The sequence below is a fragment of the Papio anubis genome, chromosome 9 (genome assembly GCF_008728515.1).
Source record: "Papio anubis isolate 15944 chromosome 9, Panubis1.0, whole genome shotgun sequence".
NCBI classification, from domain to species: domain Eukaryota; kingdom Metazoa; phylum Chordata; class Mammalia; order Primates; family Cercopithecidae; genus Papio; species Papio anubis.
Window position 1 is genome coordinate 122,378,858 of NC_044984.1, and position 27,915 is coordinate 122,406,772.

A 27,915-nucleotide genomic window follows, 5' to 3' on the forward strand; every position below is an offset into this window, starting at 1 on the left:
CCGCCCACCTCGGCCTCCCAAAGTGCTGGGATTACAGGCGTGAGCCACCGGGTCTGGCCAATCACTGTATTTTTAATTGTTTACAATAAATGTATGAGGAACTGCTATAGGATTAAATAAGAAACTACTCATACTTGTTCAACATGCGATTAATCCCTAGCAAGCACTCAGTAAATGGTAACTGGCATCGTCACACATATCACCATCATCATTAACTTTTTTGTAATTGAAACAGAACAATGGTCAAATAGGAAAAAGTAGGAACTGGAGTCCTACAGAGCCAATTGTTTTTACCATAATTCATAAAAGCAAAGCCTGAGAGTCATTTGTCTCACCCAGCATTTGTAAGCCATCCTCCCTGAGACATTTAGGGCTCGTCAGATGCAAGCCATGGAAGATACAAAAGTATAACCACTATTTAGTGTTTCCATCACTCCTGGAGGCCCTGTCTTTGATCCAATTTGACATAGTTGTGTTTCCAGAACTCCAAGTACCTGATCATATCTTGGGGTCACGTGAGGGAAACTTGGCCTTGAGGAAAGGGGCTTCACAGACAGGCTGTTTATTGTTACTCTCCCAGGGAATTCAGTCCGGAGCCCAGAGCCTGGGTTTCCGTGAGTAACTCCTGACATCTGCTGGCCAATGTGCTCCTGGCCTGTTCACTGCATGCTGAGAGCCAGAGAATGCTCACTCAGGACAGTATGTCTGTGTTGGATTTTTTTTTTTTTTTTTAATATTTAGAGAACTTTATTATAATGTTTATCTCAAAAAAAAGAATAAAAATTCAATTATTAAAAGGCCAGGCATTCTCTAATTTTCATGAACTATAAGTAGAAATGATAAGGAAAATAAATGTCCAAACACGCAAATAACCATCAGGTTAAAGGAGGAATTAAAATCTCAATTACAAGCCATTTAGGAATTAACAAAAATGACACCGCATATCAAATTATAGAAAGGCAACAAAACTGCAACCAGAGGCTGACTCTTATGACTAAAAAACTGATGGATTTTTTTTTCTTGTGGTTACATTGGTAAATTCTTCGGTGGTAATTTCTGAGATTTTGGTGCACCTGTCACCTGTGCAGTGTACACTGCACCCAGTATGTAGTTTTGTATCCCTCACTCCACCTCCCAACATTCCCTGAGTCCCCAAAGTCCTTATGTCATTCTTATGCCTTTGCATCCTCATAGCTTAACTCCCACTTATAAGTGAGAACATGCAATGTTTGGTTTTCCATTCCTGAGTTACTTCACTTATGCATTTGAGAGAGCTCACAGTTCAATTCACCCTTCAGGCTTATGAGTCCAGAAGCTTTTGCACAGTCAAATTGAAAAAAAAAAAAATGACACTTATAAAGTGAGTAGAAGCCCTGATGGAAGATTTGCCTAAAGCGTAGGAGCCTGGATGTTGAAGTCTGTCTCATAAACCTACGCTCACCTCCTAGTGGTACATCTGTATCCCAGCTAAATAACACCTTTGTGCCTCAGTTTCCTTGTCTGTGAAATGGGGCTGAAAATATGACCTACATGATAAGATTATTATGGGATGGAAGTAGTTAAGGCATATATATATATTATATATATATATATATGGTAGAACAGTTCCTTGAAAAGAACAATTTCTTAATATGTGAATGTTGTTATTAAACCCTAAAATTGTGACTCATACAATCTAATAAAGTTATTAATCAACCTAATTTACTGCACATTTATTTTAAAAATCCCTAAATTATGGGGGCTATTTACATTCTGCCAGCACTGCAGGAAGCTGCAGATAGCTCTGGAAAATAGTAAATGTGCTGTATATAACAACTTCTTTTATACCCTGCTTTTATTCTAAAATATGAGAAGGCCTGGGTGTAAGTATGGCTGAGAAGTCTTTTATTGTTACTATTAACGTGAAAATGAGCTTGTGTAATGCACTCTGATTGTGTCTAAATCATCCCAGCTCTTGGTCTGTTTCACATCGTCTCAGACAAAGAACACCGGGCCTTATATAGTAATCACACATTAATAGGCATTAGTTGTGGTACAAAGAGCTTTTTTAGTGGATTAATTGAAACTCTCACTGTGCAAGCTTGAGGACCTCCGCTAGTGACATTGAACATGCACTCTTACAATTAATGATAAAAACTAAATATTGTCATGGATCCCACTGCCAACATTTTGCTTAGGAAAGTCACCAGCCTGAGCCATTCTCACTTTAGAACTTGGAATCCCACAGATGGGCTGTACAGCATGAAGACTGAGGCATGGATCCTATACGCAAGCCAATGAGGTTTAGATGCTTGTTCTGCTAGCTACTAACTGTGTGACCTGGTGGGAGTCAGGGGTGCTCTCTGAGCATCAGTTTCTTCATCTGCAAAATGACAATTACAGAAAGAGTCCCTATCTCATTCAGTCACCGTGAGGACAAAGTGAACCAGCTTGTGTGTCAATGCACCCATCATAGAACCTGGCATGTAAAGAGTGCAAAGTAAGTGTTACTTGCTATTATTATTATTAGTTTGTTAATTGGGTCCTCACAGGAAATACATGGTACACTCAAAATGGGATTGAATTTAATAAATTTAATAAAGATAGTAGTTAAATAGATTGGACAACATTAAATAAATGGGAGATGGCACTGCACCCAGGTCCTAGCAACAGTGGAAAGCCATCACACGAACTCCATACCACTACCCCAACCCAAGGAACAAGAGGAGGGGACAGTTGCCACATCATACAGGAGCTTTGGCATTAGGAAGGCCTTGACATCTGACGCCACGTAAGCTGTGGCCTCCGTAAAAGGAACACAGACAACACCAAGTCACGGAGAGCAGGGAGAGAGGGAAGGTGATAAATCTCTTGACTTCTCTCTTCTTTTGACCCTGAAAACCCAGCGTCTCCAGTCAGAAAACTCACCAGAAGCCAGAGAGCAGACGGAGCCAGGTGATGCAATATGAAGAGGTCAGCTACAGGTTAGAGGTCAGCCTACAGGTTAGAGGTCAGCCTACATGTTAGAGTAGTGCAGGGTGTGCTAGGGTTAGGAATAGATCTGGAGGGGAGACTGGCAACTATCAGTCCCCAAGGAGAGTAGTCTTGGGGCCATCTATATTATGCATGCAATCAGTATGAATAAACTGAGCAAATATTACCAATATAGCTGCATACCCCATTGCCAAGAAACACCAAGGGAACAAATATAACTGTGGAAGTGACTCAGTGCCTTCGAGTCTGGTTCTGGACTGCGAACAGGAAGAGTGATAATCCTAACAAAAACAACTGAATAAAAATAGTAACAGCAACTGGCATTTCTATAATACTTTGTAATTTTCAAGTTGCTTTCATGTATATAACCACATTTCAGCCTCGTAATAACTCTATTGGAAGGCAGGTATTTATTTCCATTTTAAAATGAGAAAATTGAGGATGAAGTGTTTAGTTGGCTGAGATCAAAATCCCTTGTGTAATTCTTGCTTAAATTTCCTAGAGGATGCATGAAAAATGTTGATATTACATGTTAGTGTTCAGGAATACAAGATGTGGAATTTACTTGGTTTACTCATGTGTTGTGAGGCTTGTAACGTGTCAAGCTCTGTTCTAGACACTGGGGATCCAGCAGTGACCAAAACAAAGTCCTGCCTATTTTTGAGCTGCAGTTACTTTGGAAGAGTCTGGAAGTCCTTCAAGAAGTTAAAAGAGTTATTTATGACCCAGAAGTCCCAATAGAAATGAAAACATATATCCACAAAAGACCTTGGACATAAATATTCATAGCAGAATTGTTCATGATTGCCAAGTGTAGAAATAGCCCAAATGCCTATCAGCTGAAAGATACATAAAGTCATATATCCACACTGAAATATTACTTAGCAATAAAAAGGAATGAAGTACTGATTTATACTACAGGAAAGAATCTTTAAATGATTACACTAAGTGAAAGAAGCTGGTCCCAAAAACTACTTATTATATGATTCCACTTATATGAAAGATCCAGATTATGCAAATCTAGAGAAAAATTAAGTATCTTAATGGTTATTTAGGATAGGAGCAATGAGTGAATGAGAATATTGGGAGGGACAGTGATAGCAACAGGAGGCAGCCAAATGCCCAGACAGACAGAGGTGGGACCCTGTGACCCCATCTCCAAGCCAAAGACAGTTGAAAACCTGAAAGCCAAGCTACAAGTTAAATCCTTGGACTGGATTGAGAACTTGTCTTCCTGTTTGGCACACTTTCCTCTGATTCATGCCTGCTCTTCACCTATTTTACATATAGCTACCCTTGCCTAGTTGGTTTTCTACACTATCATGCCAACCTTTGGATGGTGTCTTCACTTTATAACCTTTTTTGCATACTCACAAACCAATCAGCACACACTCCCCATCCTGTGCCTATAAAGTCCCCAGACTGAGTCAGTATTGGAGAATATGGCCTGACTTCAGGGAAGGAGATGGCCTGACTTCAGGGAAGATGACCTGCCCTCCCTGCCCCCTCTCCAGCTCCCCTCTCCATCTCCTCTCTCCACCGAGAGCTGTTTTCATCACTCAATAAATTCTCCACCTTCACTATCCTTAAATTGTCTGCATGACTTCATTCTTCTTGGATGTCAGACAAGAGTTCAGGACCCACTGAGTGTGGGTACCCAGAAAGGCTGTCACACTAGCCCTTTGCCTTTGCTGGCAGAAGGCAACTACCCCACGGATGAGGCAAGGGGCCAGTGAGCTGCTAACATGCTGTGGACAGTTGAACTAAAGGAGCTCTGTAACACCTCCTCTGGGGTTTCAGGATCATGGGCACCCTCACCTGGGAGCTGCCACATTTCCCTCAAGGCAACATGCCTGGACTGGCCCCAGGTCCCTCTCAGAGCTTGCTCCTCTGTTGATGCCCAAAGCAGGCAGCCAGGTTCTGCAATCGCTCACTCACTTGTTCCCTTCTGCAGGGGGTTAAGCATGGCAGATTGAGTAGATGGGCATCCCTCCCACAAGTCTGGCAAAGGGGGCTGAGAAAAATCCTGCATCAACAGCTAAATGATGTGGGGTTTCATTTTAGGGTAACAAAAATGTTCTAAAATTGATCGTGTGGTAAATGCATAATTCTGTGGATACTAAAAGCCAATTGCCTGTACACCTTAAACAAGTAAATAGCATGTTATATGAATTGTATCTTTTTTTTTTTTCTTTAGACAGAGTCTGGCTCTGTCACCCAGGCTGAAGGGTAGTGGCACGATCTCAGCTCACCGCAACCTCTGCCTCCTAGGTTCAAACGATGCTCCTGCCTCTCAGCCTCCCAAGTAACTGGGATTATAGGCGTGTACCACCACACCCAGCAAATTTTTGTATTTTTAGTAGAGACTGAATTATATCTTAATAAGGCTTTTCTTTTCAATGCACTACCCCTTGAAGTCTGAGATTTTTATCTAGTGAGATGTTGAAACTTTTAGCCAAACTTCTCTTGGTAAACTTCATATACTGTACTTGACCCAAAATATAATTGTGAGATATTTTGGATGTTCGTCCCCACCCAGATCTCATGTTGAATTGTAATCCTCAGTGCTGGAGGTGGGGCCTGATAGGAGGTTTCTGGGTCATGGGTGTGAATCCCTCATGGCTTGGTGCTGTTTTCATGATAGTGAGTTCTCAGGAGATCTGTTCATTTAAAAGTGTATGGCACCTCTCCCTGCCAACTCTCTCTCTTGCTCCTGCTTTCCCCATGTGAAACCCTGCTCCCACTTCACCTTCTGCCATGATTGCAAGCGTCCGGAGGCCTCCACAGATGCTGACGCCAGAGCTATGCTTCCTGTACAGCCTGCAGAAGGGTGAGACAATTAAACCTCTTTTCTTTATAAATTACCCAATCTTGGGTATTTCTTTATAGCAATGCAAGAATGGCCTAATACAAATTGGATTAGAATTTTTACATAAGCAATCACCTTGGATGTCCTGCTGAGCTGTATCTTTCTGGAGGCATTTATGAGAAAAACTGAACACACACACACACACACACACACACATATTCCTAGACCTGATTCTTCCTCCAACTTTACATCAATTTCAAATTAATAGAACTATGATTTGTTCAGATGATTAGGAACCTTTGCAGGAAAACAACTTCCTGAGCAATGCATGTTCCTTCTGATATTTTCATCAGCCTCATTTCCAAAGAAAAGGTGCCTGTTCTTTTCATGTGCTCTTCACTTTGTTTTATTTCATTCTTTGATGCTAAAAGTTAAAGCGTCTTCAACTTTTGTGCCGATTTCTTTGTAGATTGTATCACTCGCCTTGCTTAGAGATAAAACATACCTGTATCTCTGCTTGGGAAAATCTGAAAGCTCAGGGCTGCTCCCCAGAGCTAAGCTTTTATGGGCACATCTGCCTTTCACTGTCTTGGAAGATCATACTCAGGCCACCATGTCCCCCAGTCATAGGGGTTGCATCCTAATGCCTACAAATAGCCCTACTGGATCCTCTTCCTTTGGGGGGTTTGGGATAAGAAGATGGGCATTTGCTCTTCCTTGGGAGGGAATAGGGGTAACAGCACAATTGATTTTTCAAAGATAATCCACCTCCAGGAATCTTTCTTCCTCATCTCTCAAAACTTCTAAAGTCTTAAAGCAAATAAAATATTTCAATAATTGTGAAAAAAGTATTTTTTTAAAAAAAATCCATGCGTAGCAGATTCAGCATATTATTTCAAAATTTCTCATCTTTCTTGACACGTGGTTGGAACCCGAGTTTGGCATCATCGTGTGCATCTGTTTCTGCATGTTGGTCTGTCTGCGCATCTGGGAACAGGGAGTACAGACTGTGGGTGGGTTTCTGTGAGGGTCTGTGTGAGCATAGGGTCCATAGACTGTGGAGAGACTTAGGAAAGGCGGAAATGTTCCTTTTCGATTCCCCATCAAGAGGGAAACTGTCAAATCCAGGGCAGTTAATAAAATCCATCAAGTTGGAAGTTCTCCTTCAAAAGCCATGGAAATGTGAGTGAAGTATCTGTCTCATCCTCAGGGCATGGAAATATCTGTCTCATCCTCAGGGCAGTCCATCCTATATGATCTCATTATGCTGGACTCACAAGCCCTGTGTCCACTGCCAGAGAAAGAGGTCCTGAGGAGCAACAAAGGTGTTCTAGTTCTTCACATTCTATTTCCTTCAGCCTCTACTTGGTGCCTAGCCCAGGAATAAATGCACAGTGGATACAGAGAGTGGAATAATAGCTTTGCATGAATATATTCATCCAGAAAAAAAGAAAGATACCATAATCAATGAACTAAATGTTCATGCCATGGTGTTATTTTTAAAAACCAGCAAGTCACAGAAAGTAAATTCTCTTGAAAGTAGAAAATACTGAAGGAAGAAAATAAGGACAGAAATATGTGAAATAGAAATAAAATATACAATAGAAAAACATCATCAAATGTAAAAGATATTTCAGTGAGAAGACTAATGAAATTGATTTGAATCTAGGAAGACTGATGAAGGAAAGTAAGATAATGAATAAATTGCAAATATTGACAATGAAGATAGGGCATCATTAAAGCTCCTATGTACATTTAAAAGTATAAATTTATAATATAAACAATATTATTTTTAAAGAAAAAAATTCAGGTAACAAATTTCAAGAAAAATACTGAGAATATATAATGAATTTGATACAAGAAGGAGAAAATTGGAATATATCTGTGTTTAATAAATGAACTGCATGAATTTTTCTTAGAGCCTTATCTAAGCTAGCCCTAATTCCCTACTTATCTTCTATTATCCAGTTTTATTTTTATAGCAGTTATCACTACCTAAAATTATATCATCTTCTATATATCTACTGCCTGTGTCCTTTCACAAAAGTATAACTCTTTTTAGAGTCTTGAGACATTTTGGATATGCTTTATTGTTGATTTTAGGCAGTGGAGGAATCAGTTATATTTTTTATGGGCAGATAGTCTATTATATTTTTTAAATCTCCAGACTATGTGTTTATGTCATTATATTTATTATAAACATTTGTTTAAAAGTATTTTATTTTGATCCTATTGAAAAACTAAGTAATAGGGGATGAGAGTCCTCTCTGTCTTGATCAACTCCACAATCCTGGTATCTAAAGTAAGACTGACTCACATTAAGTACTCAAAAATATGTTTAAACAAACAAAGGCATACAGGAAGAAATAAATTTATTCATATTATAAATAATTTCACCATCTGAGAAATTTTTATGGCAGGAAATCTTGTTATCAATGTATAGTGGTGACCACAAATAGAGAAATGAGAAAATTTCCACCCAAAGAGGTGACTTTCAGAGATTCTTTCTTCTCCCTGTCTTCCACATTTCTTGAAGTTTCCTTCCAAAATATTCTCTTGTAAATTTTCAAATATATTAGATTTTTTAATACTTCATTATTGGGTGAACCCACCCCAATATTTCAACATAGGCTTCTTTCTACTTTCCCTAAGTATCGGCTGGTCTGAGAAATAAAGGGAAAGAGTACAAAAGAGAGAAATGTTAAAGCTGGGTGTCCGGGGGAGACGTCACATGTCGGCAGGTTCTGTGATGCCCCCTAAGCCATAAAATCAGCAAGTTTTTATTAGCAATTTTCAAAAGGGGAGGGAGTGTACGAATAGGGTGTGGGTCACAGAGATCACATGCTTCAAGGGCAACAAAAGATCACAAGGCAGAAGGTCAGGGCGAGATCACAAGGTCAGGGCGAAACTAGAATTACTAATGAAGTTCCATGTTCTGCTGTGCACACATTGTCATTGATCAACATCTTAACAGGGTTCAAGAGCAGAGAACAGGTCTGACTAGAATTCGCCAGGCAGGAATTTCCTAATCCCAGCAAGCCTGGGGGCGCTGCAGGAGGCCAGGGCGTATTTCATCCCTTATCTGCAACTGCATAAGGCAGACACCCCCAGAGTGGCCAGAGGCAACCCCTCGACGGGAATGCATTCTTTTCCCAGGGCTGTTAATTATTAATATTCCTTACTGGGGAAAGAATTCAGCGATACTTCTCTTACCCATTTTTGGTAATAAGAGAAATATGGCTCTGTCCTGCCCGCCCACAGGCAGCCAGACTTTAAGGTTATCTCCTTCGTTCCCTGAAAATCGCTGTTATCCTGTTCTTAAGGTGCCCAGATTTCATACTGTTCAAACACACAAGCTCTACAAACAATCTGTGCAGTTAACGCAATCATCACAGGGTCCTGAGGTGATGTTCATCCTCGGCTTACGAAGATGACGGGATTAAGAGATTAAAGACAGGCATAGGAAATTATAAGAGTATTGATTGGGGAAGTGATAAATGTCCATAAAATCTTCACAATTTATGTTCTTCTGTCACGGCTTCAGCAGGTCCTTCCGTTCGGGGTCCCTGACTTCCTGCAACATTTCATGACATTAAGCCCCTTTCTCACCAGACTACTTGTGTCTCTAAGTCTGTCTCCTCTGTCAGGAATTCCTGGGGGTCCCAGTGAAAAGGGTCCTCACCAGCATCCCCCTGGCCTGTGAACCCATAGGATCAACAGTCAGAAGGTGACAGATGGAAGATGTGGCTTCCTGAGCTCTCCTGTAGGGCTGCACTTCATAAAGTCATAGGGGAAGGCTGCTAACTTTGAAAAGTTTTAGCATCTATTCTGGACTCTGGTTCTCAGAATTCAGGACCAAAGTTGGGCACTGTGTGTCAAGATATCTGCATAGAAAAGCCATCCTGGCGTTCAACGAGGAAAGAAGAGAAATTAGCAAAAATATGCAGTCAGGTCTTAGTATTAAGAATTGTATTTTCTCCCTGCAAAGGCTACCTGAGAATATCCAGAGACTACAGAGGTCATCAAGTTGACGCATCAATGTTTACATGTAAGTCATTCAAGACGTATCTCACTAGTTTGTGAATACTATACCCCTACCCTTTTGTCTCTATTGTGCTTTAGAAATATTTTCAATAAACCGATTTATGAAGGAGGGACCATAGGAGGAAAAGGCCAACCCTTCAGCACTGCATTCCATTTTTGGCCATACTCCCAGAAATTATAATTATAACCCAAAACAACAATCCACTCATTAACAATCTGGAAATAACATGCAGTTCAGGATGAAGTTTCTAAATTGCCTTCAGCCAGAGGACTCTCCAAACCACTTCATTGTCACGATCAACATGGAAAATCAACTTTCAGAGCAGTCTGAAGAACGTGCATATTCTTCTTCAAAATATCGTGAATATTTAAATATTGTATTGAATATCCTAATATTTAAATATTGTATTGAATATCCTAATAGCATATTTTGAAGGTTTGTTTTTCTGGAATACATTTAAATATAGAGAGTTTCATGATTTAGTCATAAACACTAAAAGAAAACAATTATAGCACTTGTCAAATAAATACATAGAACAATTATGCTAGTGGTTCGCCAATCCCACACTGAGAAGCCTTTTTTTTTTTTTTTTTTTTTGAGACAGAGTTGCTCTTGTTGCCCAGGCTGGAGTGCAATGGGGCAATCTCAGCTCACTGCAACTTCCGCCTCCCAGGTTCAAGCCATTCTCCTGCCTCAGCCTCCTGAGTAGCTGGGATTACAGGCATACACCACCACGCCCAGTTAATTTTATATTTTTAGTAAAGATGGGGTTTCTCCATGTTGGTCAGGCTGGTCTTAAACTCCCAACCTCAGGCGATCCACCCACTTCGGCCTCCCAAGAAGCCTTTTAATTAGGAGAAGAAGCAGCCAAACGTTGGTCTCCTGCCCTCCTTTAACTCCCCATCTCATGAATTAGATTTTGTTTCATGAGGGCACCAAAGAACTCTCGTCTCAGTCCTTTCTTCATCGAGGGCTAACCTTGTTTTAGGGACTTAGTAGAGGCGTGCTAAGATTACAGACTCTGAAGTCAAAGTGCTCTAATTTCAAACATCAGCTCTTGTACTACTTAAGATCTTTCTAAATTCAGCCGATCACGGTGGCTCATGCCTGTAATCCCAGGACTTTAGGAAGCTGAGGCGGGCAAACCACTTGAGGCTGGGAGTTTGAGACCAGCCTGGCCAACATGGTGAAACCCTGTCTTTACTGAAAATACAAAAATTAGCTGGGCATGGTGGTGCACACGTGTAATCCCAGCTACTTGGGTGGCTGAGGCACTAGAATTGCTTGAACCTGGGAGGTGGAGGTTGCAGTAAGATGAGATTGTGCCACTGCACTCCAGCATGGGCAAGAGAGCGAGACTCTGTCTCAAAATAAATAAATAAATCCATACAATTCATGTTACCTCCTAACTATTCCATTTCCTCATCTGTAAAAGAGGCATTGAACATACTGTACAGTGTAATTAGATTACAATAAAATAATGTGGGTGAATCAGTTGGCACTAAATAAAAGCTCAGTATATTCAAAAACTTACTATTTTTGTTTGTCTCTGCAATTCATGAAATTAGGAACAAGTAAGTTTTGGGCTGCAATTTGGCTGTATGCTGTCTTATTGGGAAACACCTGAAACATTTTTAAAGTACTTTATTGTTGGTTTTAGAAAGTGAGGAAATCAGATTTTTTTATGGGCAGATATTCCACAATATTTTTAAATCTCTAAACTATGTGCTTATGATATTGTATTTATTACAAATATTTATTTTTAAATATTTTGTCTTGATTATTTTGAAAAATTAAGTAATAAATGAAGAAGCTCGCTAGATTTGCTGGGGATGGGAACTGAGCATGGGGGGTTACTGAGAAGAGCTGCAATTTACTACACACGACTGACACTGTCCACTGGTCAACAGCCACACAAAGGCTCCTCTACACATGCCACCATGCCCTCCTTACCGCTGGCTCAGAAAGCCTGCTTCTACGAATCTGCTACTATTTATTATATTATTGTTTTATTGCTTGAAGAACAGAAAATACAACCAATATTTGGAAAGCCCTAACTGAAATAGATAACTAGGGAAGCATGACTTTCCCTTGTGTGTCCAGAAGCACCAGGTATAAAGTACACAGGACACAATCAGGGGTTAAATGAGAAAGAGACATGTTAGATTTGGTGGTTTGACATGGAGTACTGAGCTGTCACGAAGATAACGGTGCATTAGATGCAGCATCATTGTGTTCTGAGAAAGTGATCAGATGGATCAGGCCTGTGAGAGGAGACATCTCTGGGCAGATCCTGTTTAATCTGGAATTATTCATTGTCCAACCAGAAATTCCAGGTCCTGCTAACAATATGCTGCCTTCATGGATATCCAGAAGCCAAGTGGAAAGGAACTCATTTGCATTTAAATTAAATTTGTATAAATATTTTAGTAAAAATAGAGACAACCGCAGTCTTGCCTAGAGTTGTTCCTCTTTGGCAGGAGAGGGAATAGAAATTGTCTATGTTATTGTGAGCTCTCTCCAGGCTCCCAGAGAAGGGCAAGGGGACCCAACCTCTGAAGTAATGCATTTTCCACTGAACTACATTGTGAGATAGAATGAGTTCAGACTTTCCTTTCCTCTACTTTTTCAAACCAGAATGAAAGATAACCCTATATATTTTCTAGAAATTTCTCAAAATTCTAGAAATGACCTCAGTTAGAACAGAGCAAAATGTGGATCTAATTAAATTCAAGAGATGAGGAGGTAGAGGCAGACTACAACAAGAATCAGCAATTCAGTTTGCAGTTGAAGCCACCGACTAAGTGCCTGTTCCTGGAACACCAAGCTCATTTCCACTATCTGCTCACAAAAGGACAGGAGTGTTCTAACGTAGCAGAAAGAAAGCTTAACTTCCGGTTAGGGAGTGAGAATTTCGACAGGAGGGCGGAGGAAGTCTAGGGTGGGGTCTTGGTCAGGGAGACCCTCTCTGGAATGGCTGTAACAGGGTCTAACCAGGACAGACAGTAAATCTGGTGATTGACAGCTTCCAGATGAGCGGGACCTAAAGGATTTCCAGCCCAGAGGTGTGAGCTTAGGGCTGCCGAGGGTGCAGATGCAGGGCCAGGGCAGCCTCACTCACATCTGCAGCAGTCCATTCCCATGAATTCTATGTAAATGGAGCCCCCCGGAGTTGTGCTAGGTGTGGGCGAGGTCCCTGTTGGAAACTGAACATGGCATAGTCTGGCAATTTTGTCTGAGACGGTGGCAGTTAAATATCTTCTTCAACCTTCCTTCCAGCTCTGTACAATCAATACTTCTCAATTTCCTAAATTCTAAGTACTCAACTTTCCCCATAAACTGGATCTTCAATCACTACATCTTGACTTAAAAGATTCCCTTTAACAGGGAAAATGTGTGTTCACCGTTATTGATGGAAAAAGTCAAATTCTATAATATATTTTAAAAGGTTCATTCTGAGGCAAATATGAGTGACCACGGCTGGCTCAAGGCATAGTATCAAGAGTTCCTGAGAATATGTGCCCAAGGTGATTGGGTTATAGCTTGGTTTTATACTATACATTTTAGGGAGACATAAGACATCGGTCACTACATGTACGGTTTACATCGGTTTGGTCCAGAAAGGCAGGACCACTCAAAGTGGGGACCTGAGGGTCATAGGTGGATTCAAAGATTTTCTGATTGGCAACTGGTTGAAACAGTTATTATCTAAAGACCTGGAATTATTACAAAGGAGTGTCTGACTTAAGACAAGGGGTTCTGGAGACCAAGGTTCTTATTATGTAGATGAAGACTCATAGGTGGCTATGCTTTGAGGCAATAGATGGCAAATGTTTCCTATCCAGACCTTTAAAATGCTCCGGACCCTCTGGAAAAGACCTAGTAAAGAAAGAGAATTTGCTACAGAATGCAAGTATCCCTCACAAGAGACAACTGTGCAGGACCATTCTAAAGCATGGCAAAGAAATACATTTTGGTGTAAAATACTTTGATTTCCTTCAGAGCCTGCTATCTGTCATGTGATATATGAAAGTCCGGTTGGAATTTGGTAACTTATTGTTACAGAGAGTCTGCTCTATCAGTCTTGAGATCTCTGTTTTAATGTTAATGCTGGTCAATTGTACCTGAACTTCAAAGGGAGGAAGGTATAATGAGGTATGTCCAACCCACCGCCCCCCACTCATGGCCTGAACTAATTTGTTTGTTTTTTTTTTTGAGACAGAGTCTCACTCTGTTGCCCAGGCTGGAGTGCAGTGGCCCGATCTCAGCTCACTGCAAGCTCCGCCTCCCGGGTTTACGCCATTCTTCTGTCTCAGCCTCGCAAGTAGCTGGGACTACAGGTGGCCTGAAGTAGTTTTGCAGGTTTCTTTGGAATCCCCTTGGCCAAGAGGGAGCCCTTCCAGTTGGTTGGGTGCTTAGAATTTTATTTTCAGTTTTCACCCCTCATGTTTGTTCATATTGAGGTCTATTTCTCAAATATGTCGATGCTCCTGAAAGTCAAATGATAGGAATATGGCAAATAGCTATGCATTTGATGAGGTGGTGTTTCAGATGGCATGAATTTTTCAACGTTTCCATGTAGAGGAAATGGCTAGCAATGTGAATCTTCATGTTTCCATTTTGAAATGAAGGTATGTGCCTGTCATATACTGGAAAATCAATAAAATTCTGTTGAATAAATGTTGTGGAAAGAGGTTTATAAACATTCAGAGGAAAGCTGAATTTTCCTGAAATGATCCCTATTTCAGTTCCAAGGGCTTTATGTATTTAAAAATATCAAATATTCTTCTATTTTTTTTCCGTTACAGCTCTCACAAATGCACGTGTGTTCTGAGAATCAAAGGGTCAGCCTTGGACACATCTGGCATATCAAGTAAAGGATTTCTCTGTAATTTTTGAAGAGATCTGGTATAATGTGTGCTCAAATGTTCTGAAGTGTTCATGAATCACTTAACTTGTGACTGACTCTAGAATTGTTTGTTATGTTTTCCATGAAAAGTGTTGTTTACACACACAGAATCTACTGCCTGCTCAAGCCTGCCTAGCTAAGCCATAATGTTTTCCAGGGATTCACTTCTCACCATTACAGCCTTGGACAGGGCAGGTCTGCTTGACCCTGGAGTATTCTAGTTCCCTTGCAATCGCTGTTCAGGAATGTATAGACCTATGACCTTACTAAGATGAACAAGATATAAGGAGAATTTTACTAGGGGAATTCTAGTAAAAAGCTTTGCTCTTCTAAAAAAAGAGATGTAGGAAGCTAACTGCTGCCTTCTTTATGAGGAGCCTCCTACCTCATTTGATGGCACTTGGAATTTCAGGTGCTACCTTACCACTAGTCTAAGCGAGACACCATTCTGAGGATGGCTGTGCAGAAAGATGAATGGAACCTTGGACAAGCTGACATTGCTGAACTGTTGACTTTGCCAACTTAGCAACCCCACTCCCTGCTGCTGGATCTTTGGGCTTTCTAAGAGAGAGAATAAGATCCTTCATTGCAGAAGTCTGATGAGCCAGGATTTTCTGTAGCTACAGCTGAAAACATTGAAAAGATACAACTTATTTGTAAATGGCCATGTTTTACAGAAAACTAATTGTATTAGAAAAATTCATTTTCTCCTCAGAAGATCATGAACTTCTTGAGGGCAGAGATTGTATTTTGTGATTCACTGATGCTCAGAACCAGGCACAGTGAGTCCTTGTGATGTTGTTTTGTTTAGTTTTGTTTTCATTAAATTTTGGGATAACTCGTGGTATTCTTAAGGCTGCCTCTTCAAGTATGCTATAGCAATTTTCTCTGCTTTGCACTCTGAAGACCATACAGGTGAATAAGATTTGAATATCCCCAAATAACTTTAAATATAGTAGAAGAGGCAGATGTACACACAAGGTATAATCCATGGAAAAATAGGAAATAGGAAGACCATTATGATATTTTCTATCAAGCAGAATTGAGTTTTTCGGCAAATAACCGTGAAATGAATCATAATGGCTTAAACATTAGAGATTGCTTTTCCTCACGTGACAGAATTTCTAGAGGTTACTGGAGTTAGTACAGGAGTTTAGAGGAATCAAGAGAATGTTTTGGAATCCTTTGGCTTTTTCCTTATCATTGAAAAGTGACCGCTGTATCTCATGCCATCACATCCTAATCAACACAAAAATATCTAGAAGAGATGATGCCAGCCATATCTCTCCTATTATCCATAAAAGTTTGGCAAGAAATGCCTCACAGTGATTTATACATAGACTTGTAGTTTAACTTAGGTCAAACAATCACTCTCATCTTTAAAGATGACCTGAGAAAAGGAGAATAAGTCTGTCAGTCACCTTCAGTTAGCCTTACCACTGCCCGAACAAAGAACGGGCAATTTTAAGCTTGAGAAGTAAAAGAGACTGAGAAAATAGACAGCTATTAGAGAACGCCACCTACCTGATGTATGACATTGAGCTGGAGCCTGGAAATAGTTGAGGCTAGAGAGGGAGGTAGAACAAGATTATGAGGCTGTGACTGGGCTGAGTAGCTTTGTCTATTCTCCAAGAGCAAAGGGGAAGAACATGGTCCCATGATGGTGCACCCTGGGCACACTCAAAGACTGTGAGAAGGAAAGAGGAATTAATTTCATTTAAACATGATCACTTGACAAGACGTCCACACTATGATATCTACAGTAGGTTTTATATGTTTTGTCTTGGAACTTGTCTTAGACATTTAGGTATTGAAAACACTAAGATGAAGAAGACAGAGAATTGCTTCATGCTTTTATTTCCCCCCACACCCTCCAAAAGGAAGTTGTTTAATAAAGTTGCTCTCCTCTGGAGGAATAAATTGTAAACGGGATTTAAGTTTTCATTAGTAGCGTATTATTGGGTAGCTATGTAGAGGTAAAGAACTTCAAGTTTAACCAGGACATTATCTGAATTTCCCAAAATATCAATTTTAAACATAACTCACTGTTACTAATGTTTGAAAATGCAACTTCACAAATTAATTGGGACATAATTCATAGACCACACAACCGTGCATTTAAAGGGTACAATTAAATGGTTTTATTAGGTTCACAGCTACCAGCAAAATCTGATTTTAGAACATTTTCACCCCGCAAAAAGAAGCACTGTGCCCATTGCCAGCCACTCCCATGACCCTCCATCTCCACCCTCCAGGTGCTAAGTAACGACTAATTTACATTTTGTCTCTATAGTTTTGCCTGTTCTTGACATTTCATACAAATAGAATCACATAACATATGATGATCTCTTGGGACAGGATCCTCTCATTTACCATGATGTTGTTAAGGTTCATCCTTGCTGTAGGATGCATCAGTAATTCATTTTTTTTAATGGATGAATGTTATGCTGTTGTTTAGATAGACCATAGTTTGTTTATGCATTCAAGTGGAGAGACATTTGGGTGGTTTTCATTCCATGATTGTTATGACTATATTGCTCTGAAAATTCTTGTACAAGCTTTTGTGTGCACACATTTTCATCTTTCTTAAGTGCATACCTAGGTGTGGAATTGCTGGGTCATTTAGTAACTATGTTTAGCTTTTTGAAGAACATCCAACTCTTTTCCAAAGTGGTTGCACTATTTTATATTCTCACCAGGAATTATGAAGCTTTCCATTTCTCCACATCCTCATCAACATTAGTTATTACTTGTCTTTTAATTGTAGCCACCCTAGTGGTTGTGAAGTATAACCTTACTGTGGTTTTGATTTGCATTTCCCTAATGGCTAACGATGTTGAGCATCTCTTCCTTTGCTAATTGTCCATCTGTGTACTTTTTAAAGAGAGAAATATCTTTTCAAATACTTTGTTGGAGAATGACATTCACTGGGGCAGGAGGCAGGGGTGAATGAGGCTAGAGATGGAAAGAGCTACACCCAGATCTGAGCAGTTTTGTCCATTTCAGGTATTCTCACTGGTGACTTACACTCTAGAAATTATTGAGGACCCCAAAGGTGTTTTGTTTCTATACCTCAGGTGCATCTATATTTAATACATTATTATAACAATATTATATGATTATTATACTAATATATAACATTATTAATACAATATTAAACATTGAGATATTCAAAGTATTTGTTATTTCATTTAAAACTAACAAAAACAAACCTATTAAAAGTGAATATACATAAAATATTTTTATGAAAATTACATTTTTCAAAAGAAAATTACTCTGAGGATACCAGCATCATACTATGTTTTTGCAATTATGCATAATGTTTTCTTTAATAGAAGACAGCAGGATTCTCATCTCTGCTTCTGCATTCCATCTGAGACAAGATGTTTGAATTGAAGCAAATGAGAAACATTAAAAAAAATGAAGTAAATAAAGAAGCTATAGAAACTGCTAATTACATTGTTGGCAGGAGAAACAGCGGCAAATGCAGGAGCTAAAAGGAGAATCAATTTTCTAGAGAGATGGAACTGGAGCCTGGAATGGGTTGGGGCTGGGAGGAGGTGGGACAAGACTTTGAGGGCATGCTAGGCTGAATATTTATCCTATTCTCAAAACAAAAGGAAAGCATTAAGCCCATATTAGTGCACATTTTAAGCAAATAGAGACTTCTGAACTAGGGACCTTAGCAAACAGGAGGAGCCCACGGCTACCAGCCATATATAGGAAGCCTGGAATAGGAATTGAAAAACTGAGAGAGGAGGTAGGACAAGACTTTGAGGCTGTAGCTGGGCTGAATGGCTTTGTCTATTCTCCAAGAGCAAAGGGAAGAACGTGGCCCCATGACAGTGCATTTTGGGCAAATGAGACTTCTGAACTGGGGACCTTGAAACAGGAGGGCCCACATTACCAGCCATGTAGGAAGCATCTGTTCAGTGGCAGAATGCAAAGAGGATGGTAGGGGGGCACTGCCTCCCCGTGTAACCGTAATAGGTCCCTACCCAACACATGCAGCAAGTCAACCCCTGGAGGCATGGGGTTGCAGCAGAGAAAGGGCTTTAATCATAAGGCCACCAAAGGAGGACATGGGAGGAAACCTCAAATCCGTCTCCACCAGGAATTTGGGGCTAGGGTTTGAAGAGATTTGGAGTGGGCTGAAGGGTAGAAATTGTTGATTGGTTGAAGAATGCAGGGCAAAGCCATGGGCCGGGAAGAGGAAGAAGCTGTATTCTCATGCTGATCTCATTCCTCTGTGGGGGGTCTACACACTAGTTGCTAGAATTTGGGGTCTGAAAAACATCCTAAGCAATCCATAAACAAAAGCCCCATGAGCTGATTGTCAGAGGTACTGTCGACAGGAGCAATGGGAATGCAAGTCAATCCTTCAACGGTCTCATGACCCTGTGTCCAAAATCCTGTCTGTAGGAGCAACAGGAAAGCACCAGGTGAGGAACTGGTGCTACTGGGCTTCTAGCAACAAGGAAGGGGCCAGAGTACAGCCTGAGGCATCCTTACCTGTAACTCTATTTCTGTCCAAAACCTTGTATGCAATTCTTATCAATCCTGGGGGGATGGCTTCACCCAGGGCCTGACATGGGAAAGGCTGCTGAGGTCAATAGTGACAGCAGCGGCAGCCCTGGCAGTGGAGGAAGTCACCATGGGTGACTGAGAGGTGTCTCTTTCCAAGTTCTGTGCTGAGTGCACATTGCAGTTTGGTTTTTTTGCAGGAAGGAGATTCTGAAATTGAGTTTAGCATGCAAGACATTTATTTGGGAGTGTCCTCGATATAAATATCTATGGAAGAAGGGGGAGAAAGCTGGCAGAGCAGGATGTTGTGCTGGGAGGTGGTCCCGGAGGCCTCAGCCCATTCTGTTTGTGCTCAGGAGCCCACATGGCCTGTCAGAGCTGTGCTGCATCGGGTCAGGCATTTACTCCTCAGCAATGGTAACCACCCAAGAGGTCCACCTTGCCCACTGCCTAAACACAGTGGATTCATCAAGACAGGGGAATTGCAATAGAGAAAGAGTAATTCACACAGGTCCAGCTGTACGGAAGACCTGAGTTTTATTATTACGCAAATGAGTATCCCTGAGCATTTAGGGAGCAGAGTTTTTAAGGACAACTTGGTGGTTTGGAGGAAGCCAGTGAGCCAGGAGTGCTGACTGGTCAGGGATGAAATCACAGGGAGTCGGAGCTGTCTTCTTGCACTGAGTCAGTTCCTCGGTGGGGGTCACAAGATCAGATGAGTCAGTTTATCAATCTGGGTGGTGCCGGCTGATCCATCAGGTGCAGGGTCTGCAAAATGCCTCAAGCACTGACATTAGGGGCAGCTTAGGGAGGGTCCAAATCTTGTAGCCTCCAGTTGCATGACTCCTAAACCATAATTTCTAATCTTGTGGCTAATGTTAGTCCTACAAAGGCAATGTAGTCCCCAGGCAAGAAGGAGGTCTGCTTTGGGAAAGGGCTGTTTCCATCTTTGTTTAAACTATAAACTTTGTTTAAACTATATAAAACTATGTCCTTGTTTAAACTATATAAAACTATATCCTTGTTTAAACTATAAACCAAGTTTCTCCCAAAGTTAGTTCAGCCTAAGTCTAGGAATGAACAAGGACAGCTTGGAGGTTAGAAGCAAGATGGAGTCAGTTAAGTTAGATCTCTTTCACTGTCTCAGTCATAATTTTGCAAAGGCAGTTTCACAATTATTACTATTATTGACTGTGAGCCACCCCTAAAAGGGCATGACCTTGGTGGGAAAGATTTTCTTCACTGGCAACAATGAAGGCGAGATTTGAGAGCTGTCTTCTGGTCATTTGTGACCTAAAGCTGAGCTGCACGTGTGGGATCAGGTGGTCTCGGGTCCACATGCCCCTGTCACCATGGTGTTTTAAATACTTCATCTCATTTGCTCTTCATATCAACCGTATGAAGCAGTGACTTTATTTTCCTCTTTGACAGGTGAAGAAACAGACTCAGAATAGTCCTTGAGCTTGCCACTGGGAAGTGAAAATCAATTGCTTGAATAAATGTAAGGACTCAGGTAAGAGGCATGGGTACAGACCAAGACAGCCCTAATGTCCCTCTTGGTTTAACTCTTCTTGCTGCCTCCAGGTCCCTGGTTTCCCTATTCTTAGAGCATTTACTTTAGAAGACTTGCCACTGGGGCTCTTTCTCTGCCCCTTGGAGATGCAAATCTGTTCCAAATCCTCCTGCCAGAGTTAAAAACCTGGCCCGTCTTTCTCAAGGACCTGGGAGCCATTCCTTTGAAATATAGTCATCCAGGAACATGGGCTGCCCTCTCTCCCTGTCTCTGTGGGAAAGAAGGAGCCTAACTTCAGCGGGAATCTTGCTCCAAGTGTTAAAACTCCCTCTTGTCGTAAAGATACGAGAAAGTTCACTTTTCCTTTGGGGAAAGTCGATTCACCAAGAAGGATGGCCTACAATTCCCTGACCCCAGGTCTTCACACACACACACACAGACACACACACACACTTTCTTCAGAGGAGCTGTGCTCAAACTGAGTTCTGGTCTCTTTACCGTATTGCAGTAGCTTTGAACGAAGCCTTCCATAACTCTGCCCAGTGCAATTCAGTTTTGACGGTTCCGTTCAAAATCATGGGCTGGAAGATACGCTGGAATCAGGTTTAGAAACTCTAATGCATAGGTGAATGAGATAGGCAAGGAGAATTTGGCCATATACAAGATGGAATGGGGAAGATGCTGGAAGGTGGAGACCCCACTAGGGGAGTGAATAGCGTCTCCCCAAAATTACTTCTGACACCCAACTTCTGGCACCTATGAGCCTTATTTTGGAACTAGGATTTTTGCAGGTGTAATTGAGCTAAAGATCTTGAGATCATACCATCCTTGATTTAGGGTGGGCCCTAAATCTAAATATTGGTGTCCTTATAAAATAAAGCAGGGGAAGATTTGAGACACAGGGAAGGAGGCCTGTGAAGACAGAGGTGGAGACGAGAGTGCAGCTGCCACCAGCCGAGGCAGGAAGACCTGGAGGCAGCACAGGCAAGGGAGGATCCTCCCCTAGAGCCTTCAGGGAGAGTGTGACTCTGCCGGCCAAACTTCCGGCTTCCTGTACTGTGAGAGAATCAACCTGTATTGTTTCAGGCTGTTAAGTTTGTTGCGTCTGCCTCAGGAAATGAAGGCACCCATCTAAAAGCTCCATGGTCGTTACTCTGAAGAAATGTGTTAGTAGATCCCTTAGATTTGCCAAAAAGTGCCAGAAGTCTGTCATTTGTTGTCAGATCCTTTTATTTTTAATTTTATTTTTTAATTCTTTTTACTTTTTATATTTTATTATTTATTTATTTATTTTGAGACAGAGTCTCACTCCATCAACCAGGCTGGAGTGCAGTGGCAGGATCTCAGCTCACTGCAGTCTCTGCCTCCCAGGCTCAAGTGATGCTCCCACCTCAACCTCCTGAGTGGCTGAGACCACAGGCACTCCCCGCCACAACAGGCTAATTTTTTGTATTTTTGGTAGAGAGGGGATTTCACTATGTTGCCCAGGCTGGTTTTGAACTCCTGAGCTCCACAATCTACTTACCTCAGCCTTCCAAAGTGCTGGGTTACAGGCTTGGGCCATCACACCTGGCCTTAGTTCCCTTCATTTTTTATTTTTTTATTTATTTTTTTTTGAGTCGGAGTCTCGCTCTGTCGCCCAGGCTGGAGTGCAGTGGCCGGATCTCAGCTCACTGCAAGCTCCGCCTCCCGGGTTCACGCCATTCTCCTGCCTCAGCCTCCCGAGTAGCTGGGACTACAGGCGCCGCCACATCGCCCGGCTAGTTTTTTGTATTTTTTTTGGTAGAGACGGGGTTTCACCGTGTTAGCCAGGATGGTCTCGATCTCCTGACCTCGTGATCCGCCCGTCTCGGCCTCCCAAAGTGCTGGGATTACAGGCTTGAGCCACCGCGCCCGGCCGATCCTTTTATTTTTAAATGTCAACAAACAACTGATGTTTTTTCCTCAGTTCTTTGCAGGCCAGCATGTAAGGGGGAAAGCAGGTAAGAAATAAGCCTCGGGGGGCAGGCACAGGCTCCAAGTACCACATTAAGAACCTAGATTTGATTTCGAATTTGAGCTGCATTGAATTGTTTCAGGTGAGTGGTGAGTTCTGCCTAATGGGGTGACAGTTGTTGGTCCTGAATATGTTTACTGTCCTCCTAATTCAAGGTCAGAGGGAGCTTTTTTTTTTTTTTTTCTTTGAGACAGAGTCTCGCTCTGTTGCCCAGGCTGGAGTGCAGTGATGCAATCTCGGCTCACTGCAAGTCTGGCCTCCTGGGTTCACGCCATTCTCCTGCCTAAGCCTGCTGAGTAGCTGGGACTACAGGCACCGGCCAACAAGCCCGGCTAATTTTTTTTTGTATTTTTATTAGAGACGGGATTTCACTGTGTTAGCCGGGATGGTCTCAATCTCCTGACCTTGTGATCCACCTGTCTCAGCCTCCCAGAATGCTGGGATTACAGGTGTGAGCCACCACGTCCGGCGGGACCATCTTTTGCTACTTAAGACGTGGACCTGTGTCTCAGCCTAGAAGTGTGAAAGAATGAACCTGGATAGTTGAGTAGAAGGCACATCACACAAAACACTGAAACTGCCTTTGCAAAAGTTAGAGCAGTGAGAGAAGTCTTGTATGGCTGACTCCATCTTGCCTCAAGCCTCGCAGGCCAGCTATCTTCACTCATTCCGGAGCACAGGCCAAGCTAACCATGGGAGGAATTTATAGTTTAACTGAGAGCAAGGATGATTAATAGTGCCTTCCTAAAACTAATTCCTCCTTGCTCAGGGACCAAGAACTGATGAAAGATCTGAAGATGAGGATCATGGGAGGAGTCTGAATTCTGCTAAAATGTAGGCATCGTTTCTATCATCCTTACTACTCAGGAGTCATGTGGTCAGAGGTTACAAGATTTGAGCCGCCCCCAATTGCTCCTATGGATAACTTCACTACTATAGAGCCTAAGATTGGTCTCTCAAGATGTTTTTCAGACCTTTGCATTCTGGCAATCAACTGACCTCACCTGGACTCGTGAGTCATGACTGAACCCGTCCTGTGGCCCCACCTGGAGATAAACTCAGCACACAAGGATCATTTTCCACACTTCTATGATTTCATATCCAACCAATCAATGGCGCCCATTTTCTAGCCTCCTGTTCACCAAAGCACCTTTGAAAAATCCTAACCTCTAAGCCTTCGGGAAGACTGATTCGAGTAATAACTCTGTTCCCTGCATGGCTGGCCTAGTGTCAATTAAACTCTTTCTTTACTGCAATACCGTGGTCTCAGCGAATTGGTTTTGTCTGTGCAATGGACAGAAAGAACCTGTCTGGTGAGCATCTCCACACATTCAGGAATTGTCTATCTAAGACAATGGAGTTATCTTCACCCTCAACAAATGTCTCAACTCTGTGACATTTTAAGCAAATCTTAACTTTGACTTATGAATTCAAGAAGGAAAAAAAAAGTAAGAAACTGTGATTGTAATAGTTCCTCTGGAGGTCCTCCCCACTGGAGACAGGCTTCCTTGCTCTTGTGTGGTCACTGTTCCCATTAACCTAATGAAATCTACACTTGCAAATGAAGTCCTGGGGTCTGGACTAAATGTTCACAGTCTGGCCACATGCTAATATTTCATGTGCTAGCCCATATCTTTAAATAGACTCATGGAAATGTGTTAAATGATATAACAGAATAAAAATCAAGCTTAACTTAAAGATGAGTCTTTTTTTTTCTATATGAGGAAATAAAGCAATTGAACATTTCTTTGCACTTTATGTTAAATTAAATCCTAACATGTATAGAGAAAAGAAAAAAATGCACTCTGATGATGAAAGAACTGAGTCAAATTCACAGCCAGTGTCTTTTTTTTTTTTGAGACAGAGTCTTGCTCTGTTGCCCAGGCCGGAGTGCAGTGGTGGTGTGATCTCAGCTCACTGCAACCTCTGCCTCCTGGGTTCAAGCGATTCTCCTGCCTCAGCCTCCCGAGTAGCTGGGACTACAGGCAAGTGCCACCACGCCTGGCTATTTTTTCTATTTTTAGTAGAGACAGGGTTTCACTGTGTTAGCCAGGATGGTCTCGATCTCCAGCCAGTGTTGTTTTAGTGAATGAAAACAGTGAATCAAAACCCACAAAAAACTATTTTTAGCGATCAGTTGGCTTTTATTGTATTTGAAGATAATCTCAGCCATTTGCTCTGCATTGGAATTCATTTTGTTTTTATCTGTTTTGCTAACAAATCAGACATTCAGTTTTGTGCACCTCAGGGGCAGGCAGCACACCTGTTTTACAAACCAGTATCTACCCATTGCTTTCCAGAATACCAGTCACGGGTGCTCCAATCCACGCAGTGTTGAGGCAGTGAGGTTTGTGTTCCAGGGACTTCAGAATTCCTGAATGTGCTGGTGTTGATAAAAGGGGATGAGATGAAGTAGAACGATCGTAAACTTAGAGGTTGGTAACATGTGTCCCAGCCCCTTGTCTGCGGTAAATCTCAGGAAAACATTATGCCCTTCTTGGGTTCCGTTATCTCATCTGTAAATGAAACTGTTAGACAACGTCAGTACAGAGGACACGTGCTTTGGCTGGAATGTGAGATAATTTTAGGTGTCATCAATCTTAATGTTAAATAATATGGCCGGGTGCAGTGGTTCACTCCTGTAATCCCAGCACTTTGGTAGGCTGAGGTGGATGGATCAGGAGGTCAAGAGATCCAGACCTTCCTGGCTAACATGGTGAAACCTCATCTCTACTAAAAATACAAAAATTAGAGCACGCCTGTAATCCCGGCTACTCGGGAGGCTGAGACAGGAGAATTGCTTGAACCCAGGAGGCGGAGCTTGCAGTGAGCCGAGGTCGTGCCATTGCACTCCAGCCTGGTGATAGAGTGAGACTCCGTCTCAAAAAAAAAAAAAAAAAAAAAAAAAAGTTAATAATTTCCCATTGGCATCTTCTTTTTTCCTTCTGGTGATACAAAAGGATCATCTTTTTTTGTAATAGCATTTTTTTACACTCTTTGAGCTCCTTTTTAAAAGAGCAAATCCATGTTCAGAATTTTGGAGGTATGATTATGTAGGTAGAGCTCTATGAAATTGCTCATCTTTATTATATTTATTTTTGTGGCAAGATGTAGTCATTTTTTTCACTTAGAGTTCAAGAAAAGGTTCATTTTTAAATAGATGAATTTAAACGCAACAGTGTGTCAATTTATAGATAAATACTGAGAAACAGAATAGGTAGAACTTAGGAGTGGCAACATTTGCTGATAGTGCATAAGTCAGAGATATTCATGGGATCCTGCAGGCTGGTGTGTCAGGACCTTTGTCATCTTAAAATTGGACCTCTCTGTCTACTGTGTATTCACCTTTCTTTCGAAAAGTGCTGTAGTTTTCTTGGAAGTGGAAAAATAAATATACCTAAACACGCACACAAAGAAAAACTGCATGGATCAATTTCTCTTGCAGGTAGACATCACCATGTGACTCAACAGCAGCCAATAAGATGGAAATAAAGGCTATGAAGTTATCGGATGGCATCTACAAGGAATACTTAGATGAGGAGGTGACTCTGGTGGCAATTTTTCTTTTGTCTTTCTCACCTTCCTTCTTGCCCTGTCTGGAATGCTGAAGTGATGGCTGGTATACAGATGACTTCTTGTGATGTTGAGATAAACCTGAGAATAAAAGTCAGCGATTACAGATGGCAGAGAAGAGAGAGAAAGATAGGATGTAGGTGGATACTGATGGAACTAAGTTTCTATTACACAAGTTCTACCACTAACCTCTGGACTTTATGATATGTGAGGGAGAAATAAACTCCTATATTAGAAGAGATCTATGTTACCTGCAACTGAACAGAATGCCTAGTTGGCACATCCTATGTGCTCCAAACCTTCCTTAATTTCTATGTGTAAGGCATACTTAGCCTTTACCCATTATTCTGTTCACATCCATTCACTCAAACGGCCTCCCAACTCTTTAGTAAAGAGTTTACTATAGTCTACTCTATTACCAAGGCAGATTCTGGAGCAAGCCCCACAAATCATAGATTGAATATCCACTCATCACAAGAGAGAGATTTGAAGATACTTCGGTCCAAACACATTTTAAATTTCCAGCATCTTTGGTGGACGTTCGTGGTGGTTGATAGGGTTTAAATGACTTGTGATTCAAGCTCCATATTATAATGTAATAGTGCAAAAGTTCGTGGTTTTTTTTTTTTTAATTTATTTTACTTTAAGTTCTGGTATACATGTGTAGAACATGCAAGTTTGTTACATAGGTATACATGTGCCATGGTGGTTTGCTGCACCTATCAAACCGTCACCTAGGTTTTAAGCCCCACATGTATTAGGTATTTGACCTAATGCTCTCCTTCATCTTGCCCCCAAACCCCTGACAGGGCCCAATGTGTGATGTTCCCCTCCCTGTGTCCATGTGTTCTCATTGTTCAACTCCCACTTATGAGTGAGAACATGTGGTGTTTCATTTTCTGTTCCTGTGTTCGTTTGCTGAGAACGATGGCTTCCAGCTTCATTCATGTCCCTGCAAAGGACCATGAACTCACTATTTTTTATGGCTGCATAGTATTCCATGAGTCTGGATTTGGTTATAGATAGAGCTGGATGTGCCTTAGCTATATCTAATGGGTTTTGACATGTTATATCAATTTATTACTGCTTTTGTAAATGAATATATTAAGAAGAAAAATTACAAATGAACCTGTCTTTACAAACTTTTAGGATAAGCAAGTTCATTATTAATAAATGGATGTTTGCAACATACAGAGTAATTCCTTTCAGGAAATTAAAAATGATTAAAAATTATAATCATTTTGATCCCATTCAGATATTATATATTTAACTGTGAGATAATTCTCAGAGATAAATGTCAACTTTTTTAAAATGTTAAATAAATTAAATCAAAATGTCCACTCTAAAATAAAAAATTAGCTCCAATTATTTCTTCTTTTTAAATTTTTCCTTATAGTTGTAAAAACAAAGTGAATGTTTTGGCTCGTTTCCTCATTAAAGTTTGACTTTTCCAGTCACCAGTGTTTTGTTCTTTCTTACAAATGTTTATGTGCCTGGAATGAGAACATTACCCTGTAGGGCATTTGGTGGTGGAAATCCTTCCAATGAGGGAGCAAGCAGGATGCCAGCTTAG

The 27,915-nt window shown here is 41.2% G+C and overlaps 1 long non-coding RNA gene across 3 annotated transcripts in view; it reads left to right on the plus strand.

Annotated features, from left to right (window-relative positions):
* Positions 1 to 27,799, plus strand: part of LOC101000764 — a 41,539-nt gene extending 13,740 nt beyond the window's left edge. Inside the window, exons 1-4 of one of the 3 annotated variants that reach the window (XR_002515925.2) lie at positions 9,289 to 9,830; positions 14,636 to 14,700; positions 20,692 to 20,773; positions 23,539 to 24,667. This is a non-coding gene — a long non-coding RNA (uncharacterized LOC101000764). Of the gene's footprint in view, positions 1 to 9,288; positions 9,831 to 14,635; positions 14,701 to 20,691; positions 20,774 to 23,538; positions 24,668 to 26,214 lie in introns of those variants that run through there. The other 2 variants (XR_635281.4, XR_635280.4) reach the window with 2 other exon arrangements.
* Positions 27,800 to 27,915: the final 116 nt, after the last annotated feature.